This window comes from Nothoprocta perdicaria, unplaced genomic scaffold, assembly GCF_003342845.1.
Source record: "Nothoprocta perdicaria isolate Ctin4 unplaced genomic scaffold, notPer1 scaffold_1, whole genome shotgun sequence".
Classification (NCBI taxonomy): domain Eukaryota; kingdom Metazoa; phylum Chordata; class Aves; order Tinamiformes; family Tinamidae; genus Nothoprocta; species Nothoprocta perdicaria.
Genome location: NW_020454093.1, coordinates 12465362 through 12473224, shown reverse-complemented (window position 1 = coordinate 12473224; position 7863 = coordinate 12465362).

Below are 7863 nucleotides of genomic sequence, written 5' to 3'. Positions count from 1 at the left end.
CGGTTTAGGTTATTAATAACAATTATCTCTCCTTACCATCACGTTGCATTGTTCAGGTGGTCAAATTGAATTAGAAATTTGACTGCTTCAGGAGAAATGAGATTGGTAAAACCTCACCCTTCAGTGGGAGAAAAAAGAAATCTTACAGTGAGAAGTTGCCCCAGTGCAGAGTGTCTGTTTGCTGATACATCAACTCAATATTCCTACTTATGCAGTAGTGCTGACTCAGTTCTGGCCAGCTTTGGTTTTGAGTAAAGCAGAAATACATTTGCTTATTTTTGTCCAAGTAGAAACATCTAAAGGGAATTTCTAGTCTTGAAAATATGCTGAACTTCTAAAACACAAGGTTAAATCCCAGCAAATTGGTTCCACTTTCTAGTGGATCTCTAGGATGCAGTGCTTGTAATTTTTAAGTAGAAACCATACATACGTCAATGCTGTGAAGAAATAGTGTGTGTCTGGGCAGTGTGTAGCTGTTCTTCTCTTTATGCATGGTTCTTCTTTACAGCCTTCTTGATTGAGTAGAAACAATGACTTGTGTATCTAGCTGCTCTTGGGGTTTGATATAGGTGAGACTATGAGATGAGATGGGTAGATGCAATCTATAAGCCAGGAGAAGCAGACTGATRGATTTTATTTTCATTAAGTTAAGTGAGCATGCTTCTTGTTCGTTGTTTCTCAAACTGCGTGTCTGCTGGAATTTCCAGCTGGTTTCCAACACTCAGTAAGGAATTTCCGATATTTCTGTGGGGTGTTGTTGTTGTTGCTGTTGTTTTTAACCTGCTTTTATCGCACACACCTAGCAATTCGTATCAGTGTTACCTTGAGAGTAGGTTGGTGCAGTGGACTTTCTATTATCACATGGCTGCAAATATTGTTTGAATCTGGTAGTGAGTGCTTATTAAATTGTGTTTGCTGAAGAAACACAGTTTGACCTTGCTTTAAACTTAGAGCTGTTCTCTAAGAATAGATAAAAGACAGGACTGTTCATCCCGAAGAGCCCAGACTGTTTAGTGTTTCGACTGTTCACGGGATTGCTTGTCCCTTTATATGGCACTGTAGAGAGTGAGAGAGATTTAAAACTGAGATTGATAGTGTGGTGTTCTCCGGGAGGCCGTTTTCCTTCCACACTGYGGCTGTTGCCCATTTCCTCATACAAGCTGAAGTGGCCTGAGTGCAAATAAATTTGGGACAAAACTATATATATTGCCTAATGTCTATTTTGACCAGAGTAAGGAAGGTCAGGGGTAAGGACAGGGAAAAGCAATTAAGGGTAATGAGCTGGCATATCTTTGGAGTTGATTACTTCTTATGGTTAAGCCTAGTAAAAGGAAGAACAKAGAGCTGTCTTTGTAAGAATAAGAAGAAGTCCAGGGAATGCTATGGAACTTTTACTTACAAAGAAAACCTCAGGAAAACTATTGTTTTGGAAATTACAGTTTGAACTGAAGCACAGAGCAGCCTAAGAGCTAAGTCAAATGTTATGTAAACACAGCAGAATAGAGTGTGGTCAAGGCTCCTGGGCTGCACAAACCCCTCTGTACTTAAGAGTGTCCAAGGCTCGAATCTAGCTAACTGTGCTGAGCTTGGGGCTCTAGTCCATCAGAGAAGCTATCAGGAATGGTTTGCAGCACACTGCAGGAAATCCTACCTTTTCTTCCCCGAATCCCTGTGCAGAAGTTCTTGGCTCATCCACATGTATTACTGAAGGATTCATAGCCAAAAACTCCTGGAGTTTTCAYTTGTGCTTGTTCCAGCCAGTGCTAAACAGGGCCCAGTACGTGTAGATGAGCTGTTCTTGCCCTTGGTTTCAGGATTGCTGTCATGGAGTAAGAGAGAAAGAGAGGAGGCACTGAGGACTTTTTAGGTGTGATTTTGTTTGACCTTTGGAGAGCGGCCGTGAGTCTCAGAGCTGAGAGCTCATTCATGCGAGGTGGAAGCAGAGACACTTGTTACTTGATAGGGTCACKGCTGGCCTCCTGTAAGCAGGCCAGTTCTCGTGGTGCAGGACAGCTTGTACCACAGGCAGGAATTGTAACCTGGGATAAAGAGCTCCCCGTGAGGAAGGAAGGCTATTTTTGTGGAACCAAGTGGAGGGCTCTGGTATCTTCCAGCGCTAAGGTATGTTTAATTAGGGTGACCATATCAGTTCAGAAACACTCCCTTTGGAGTAGCCACTACTCTTCTTGTGCTGGTTCGTCATCAAGAATTCTGCTTGAGTAACATACCTGAAACAGTAGGAGATTGGAAAAATTAGTAGTGTAGAGGGCCTCTGCATCACAGCAAGGACGGCAGCGAGAATATTTATATGAATATGGTCTGTACACCATTGACTTTTCAGGCTTTCTGTCAAAATCTATAAAGCCATGTACAAGGGAAATAAGCAAAGTGGGTATCTCTGATCCTCCTTGACACATGGATGGATGCACATAATACCATGAAGGAAAAGGTAATGTTATTTTACTATTGTACCTAGGCTGTAGCTGATCCTTTTTCAATTGCAAAGGAGTTAATATTTTATTAAAATAACAAAAAACGTTTTGAAAAACTGCAGGTGCCTTTTCCCCTTGCACTCTACAACTGCAGACTGAGGGTTCTTTCTGCAAAAGCCTCAGGGAATTTGATGGATTCGATAGAGATAAAGAGTCCTGCCACCAAAAATAAAGACCACACTATATTTTGGATTTAAGGAAAAAAAAAACTCCCCACTTTCACACTATGCATTAATTGTTCACATAGGCCTTGAGGCCCACAACAAACCTGGAAGCTCCTATAGTCATACAGAAGATTCTCTAGTCATACTAATATTTTATACATCAAAGTATAAATTTCAGACCTAATTAATCTTTAAAGAATTTTGGCCTACCATTTGAACATTATTTTGGACCTAAGGAAGCTGGGAGCATGGTTGCTCAGAGGGTATCTTGGAGTAGAAGACAGAATAAGTTTACCACAGCAGGCTCATGGATTTTAAAGGTGTTTCTCTTGCAGATCATGCAGAAAAGGAGACAAGGTAAAGTGGAATGAAGGGTCAAAAGCCGGGGACTGTGTATTGACTATGGATAATTTCAGAAGGAAAATAGAGTATGTGCAGATGGAAAGACAAAAGTCTAGGGAATAGTTTGATGGTATTGGAAAGACTTAAGTTATAGACTCTTACATATTCATTGGTGCTATGTTAAGGGGAGTATCAGACATTAATCACGTGACCACTAATCAAATGAGTATGTTTAAGTGTAAAGTTTTATGTAAGGGTGTTTGAACTGGTTGGACTGCACAGCAAAAGAACTCATGATTAAAAATTCAAGTGTAACTTGAATAGGCCCCAGAAGTGTCATGTCATATAGCCATGCCATTTCCAGAGGGATCTGTGGTCACAGCAGAAATGCTTTTAGGAGAGTGGAAGTTGTTTTGCAAGGGGCTGCACTGCCGTGACCTGCCAAAGGCAGACGGGTGGCAGGGCGCTGTAGGGGGGTCTCAATGCAGCAGACCCCCAAAAAGGCAGGGAACTGAAAGATTGCTTTTGTATCAAGCAACTGATACCTCTCGCCATCTAATTCTATATGCGAGTGGTCAGTGTGCATGTTATTTGTTTATTCTACAGTTTTCATTTTATTCCTGGCATTGAGGCATGAAAAGCTTCAGACATCAACAAAAATGACTGGCACCATATGTTCTTATGGCTGAAACAGAAGAAGTATTTCTTGCTAATTATTTTGTTTGTCTGGAGTTTTTAAAACTGAATTTAAAGGTTCTTGACAAGGAGYCTGGTCTGACAGAAACTGTAATGTGATAATCCTGTTTCTGTGATGTAGGTGTGTATCTTTATGAATACACTTATGGAGCACAAAAGAATGCTTTTTATTTTTCCCCGTGGTTCTCAAACATCTTCCTTGATTAGGTGCCTTGAAATTATCATGAAAAGCCCATTCATTSCCGTTCACACTGAGTTCCAGATCTAGAGGCTGCAACTGAAGTTGCTGCTCTGTAGTACTGGTCAAACAGCTGTCTGTCTTGACAGTTTTGTTTATTTATTTATTTTTTCATTTGCTCCCTTAGGGTGGCCAGACTCCTTTGCCTCTAGAGCCGCTTGCCAAAACCATCACCGAGCTGAAAGCGGGAGCTGAATATGCTTGGTCAAGCAATTACTTTTCATTTAAGTTGTTAACCATTAAAGCGCTTTCTAGCGGATGTGCAAGCCCTCTTTCAATGTCACATGTTTACATTAAAGCAAGCATTAACTTCCTTTATGTTGTCATTTTTCATAGGTACCGTGAAGTAGCCTACAGCTTGAAAATCATTAAAGCACTAAGTGCTTTTTTTCTGTGGAAAAATTATGAGCTGGCCTTGGAGGGGAAAGCAGCAATAGAYGGAGAAAGGAGGAAATAATCCTTTTAAACACGGCTTTGCCAGGGTCAGTATTGACTGCGAGGAAGAAGGCAGTTTACTTGCAAAGGTTTCCAAACGAGGTTTTCTTGTTTTCTTCTGACTGCTTTTAAGCAGCTCTGTTAAATAACTGACAAAGCCAAAAAACAGAGTGGTGATCCACAACTTGCCGAATTTATGTACTTAGAGTTGGCTTTGGACATCTTTTAACAAAACAATCTATACAGCTTTATGTTTYCAAACTGTTGTTTTGTGTGTTGCTTTATTGTATAAAATCCAAGTTGGACTTCATGCATAACTATGTTTAATGGACTAAGAAAGGTTATTTTGTCTTATTTATTCCATCTTTTCTGACTGAAACATGGGTATGATTTTCTGAATTTACGTGTTTTGCGGAAGGCATAGGAGGATCTGCAGAAGGTTCTTTTGCAGGACAGTCCTGGCCCATCATTGTACTTTGGCAGGGTAGCTCTGGTGGACAGTGGCTAAACGCCACATTGGTGACATTCCTAATATCCTCACAGACCRTTGTGTTCCAAAGGAGTTATGCTTTGCTTGCTTCTCACCTTAACAATACACATAGGTGCTTCTCAATAGCGTTATTACAMCCCCCTGACTGAAGTGGCCTGGTTGTCCACAAGCTGTGGCTCGTGGACCACATCCAGTCAATCCAGAGAGAAGCTGATTTGTTAAAGTGGTGAGCTGTGCATGGCTGAAGGAGAAGGCAGCCAGAGCCTCAATTGCCCATTCAGCAGGGCTCAGTCATTGTAGCCTTGTGCCTTGTATTCCCTTCCCAGCTCCTTTCCCATTCCTGGCTGTTTGGATTACTGAGCAGAACTTGAGGCCTCTGATGGAGTTTGCGCTAATTATGTGAATTCAGCAATCAGGCTTCCARTGCAGAAGCAGCAGCAAATGATAAAACTCGTGAAGCAGCAGTGAAGTTAAGAGCTGCAGAAGCTCTGCAAAAGCTGTCGGGCTGGGGTAGGTGGGCGCCGGTGGATGTGGAAGCTGGCTAATACAGAACAGCAGGAAGTCTCAGCGAGCAGCCACATTCATTACCATAATTATTGGGCAGAAGTAAAGCATATTCTGAGGGGAAAAAATACATTTTAATCTGTATTTGGTTCTGTTTATGCAGTTGGGAGCACTGCTGGCTGGCAATTTTTTGTAGGTGCTACAATAACAAAGACCGTTATGGAGGAACTGAAAAGCAGCAATAAAAAAGCACTACAGGCACTTCAGATTGTAGCACAGGGACTGAGATGTGAAAAGACTAGAGTGTTCTTCTAGCACAACAGGTCAAGGTTGAAGGATATGTACATGTGAAGGGAATAAAACAGATTTTTGGATGCTCTGCATCATAAATAGTTGCTTTTTGGCAGCTTTGGCTTTGGGCCTTGACTTTTAACCTGTAATGCKCTTCGCATTCGTTCCTTTGTCTTTTTGTTAGTAGGGCACTTCAGTTAGTACAGAAGATGACTAGCGCTGCTTATGTTGTTTTATCRTTAAAAACAATAAAAATGAACTAACTAACCCCCTCAAAGTCTGTTATTTTTCTTCCTAGACCTCTGTTTGTCTAGTGGGTGATGCTTTCACAGCTCTCCTGGTCACTCGTAGGAGTGGAACGAGCTCACAGGACCTTGCTGGGTTACATACAGGGACCTTTCTGCAGATGATGATTTAAATTTAGGATGTGCTTTGTGTAATGTCCTTAGCAATTGTGGTTATTGCTTATATCAAACGTCTGTCTGTGGACATTGCTTTAAATGTTGGTTGCTCCTAGAGGCAGTTGCTCTGCCACATTACCAGATATGTAGATTAAAAAAAAAAGTAATTCTATTGTAATAAATTTAAGAAAATGTGAGGACATTGTCATGAAGACCACTAGGAATAATATTAATGGGATCAGAACAACCCACAACAGTGTGTTTCTTCTTGAATTATTAATTCAGTCAGACATTGAGAAGTTGTGAAGAAAATTCGAAACAGTCTCCCTGAGCCTTGCCAGGATTACTCAGTGCAGTCCCTTGTTGCCAGATGCTGATGCTGGATGAGAACAGCAGCCACCACTGTGGGGGGATTAGTTTTCAAAAGTTGCTCAAAGTTAATATCAGTCCAGTTCTTCTAGGCATTCATTAATACTCTACTGACTACGTGACAGCTTGAATGACAAGCAGGTTGGTAGAAATGATAGTTGTGAGCAAAGTTCTCATCTATCATGTTAGATCTAGGAATGCATGCAGCCCATTTCATGTGTGGGGATTTAATACAGCTGTGAAAGCGGAGTTAGAGAATAGATTGCAGGATTGGAGTGAAAGATTTGGTCTGAACTTCCCAAGCAGTAGCTTCTGGAAATACTGTGCTGCTTGTGGCTAGAAACATAGCTGTGTTTCTGGCTGTGACTGCGCTCTGCAGCGAGCTCAGAGAGACCTCAGCACCAGAGGTGAGCATTTAGACCATGTTCAGAGTGCTGTGCTAATGGCATTAGCTTCTACAGCACGGCAGAAACACTGCTGCAGTTCTGTTGTGCTTTTATTTACCTTTAAATCACTGCAGTATGTGATGAATGGCCGGGTATTGTTTTGAATACTGAGCTCTTGGAATTAGCAAAAAGACAGGTTCTGCTTGTATTGCAAGGATAGTGTATCCAACCCAAGATTCACAGTGGTCTAAAAACATGCTGTTGCTTTTAGTAAAGCCACTCTCTTTGGTAGTGGCATGAGCTGAAAATTTAATATAAATTAAAGATTCCTGGTGGAATATGAAGTCAGGCTGTTACAGTTACCTCGCTGCTGATCAGACCACCGTGAGCAGTTTTCACAGTTTGTTAATAAAGAAGAGAAAATCCACTTCTGCATTAGCCAGGTGCATTTAGCAGCTTCAGTGGTAGGTGCTGCTAGAAGGAATCCAGCATCCCTTCTTAAAGTCAAGTTTGTTGATTCTTGTATGACCCAGCTGGCAGCGAGCCTGTCTTGTGAGGCAGAGGGCAATGATATTCTTCACAGCTACTTGGTTAAGTAACTGTAAAACACAGCCAGCATTGTTTGGGACAGATACATGTTGGATAACCTATTGCTGCCAAGTTGTGTGATGTAAAGAGAACTTTTCATCGTAAAACTTTCTGCATTGTTCATCAGCAATTGAGTTGAAGGAGAACTCAAGACTAAAAGACTAAATGGAGAGTTCCTAATCCAGGAGTCAGTAGACATGTCCTGTTGCTCAGAGTCTGCTTATCCTGAGATTTATTGTGCACGAGAATTCTGGGTATGTCCTCAAAATTCAGCATACTTTCAGAAAATTCACATCCTGACTTCAAATGTTTCCTAAACAGTTATTTTCATAAATCAAGAGAAAGTTAACCAAGTAATACCAATAAAAATCTCAGATGGATGGTCTGAGTTTCTAACTCTGGTTTCTGCATGTGATGATGTGTCTGCAGAAAAGAAAAAGTCATTTCTTCACCATTCTCAGAATGTC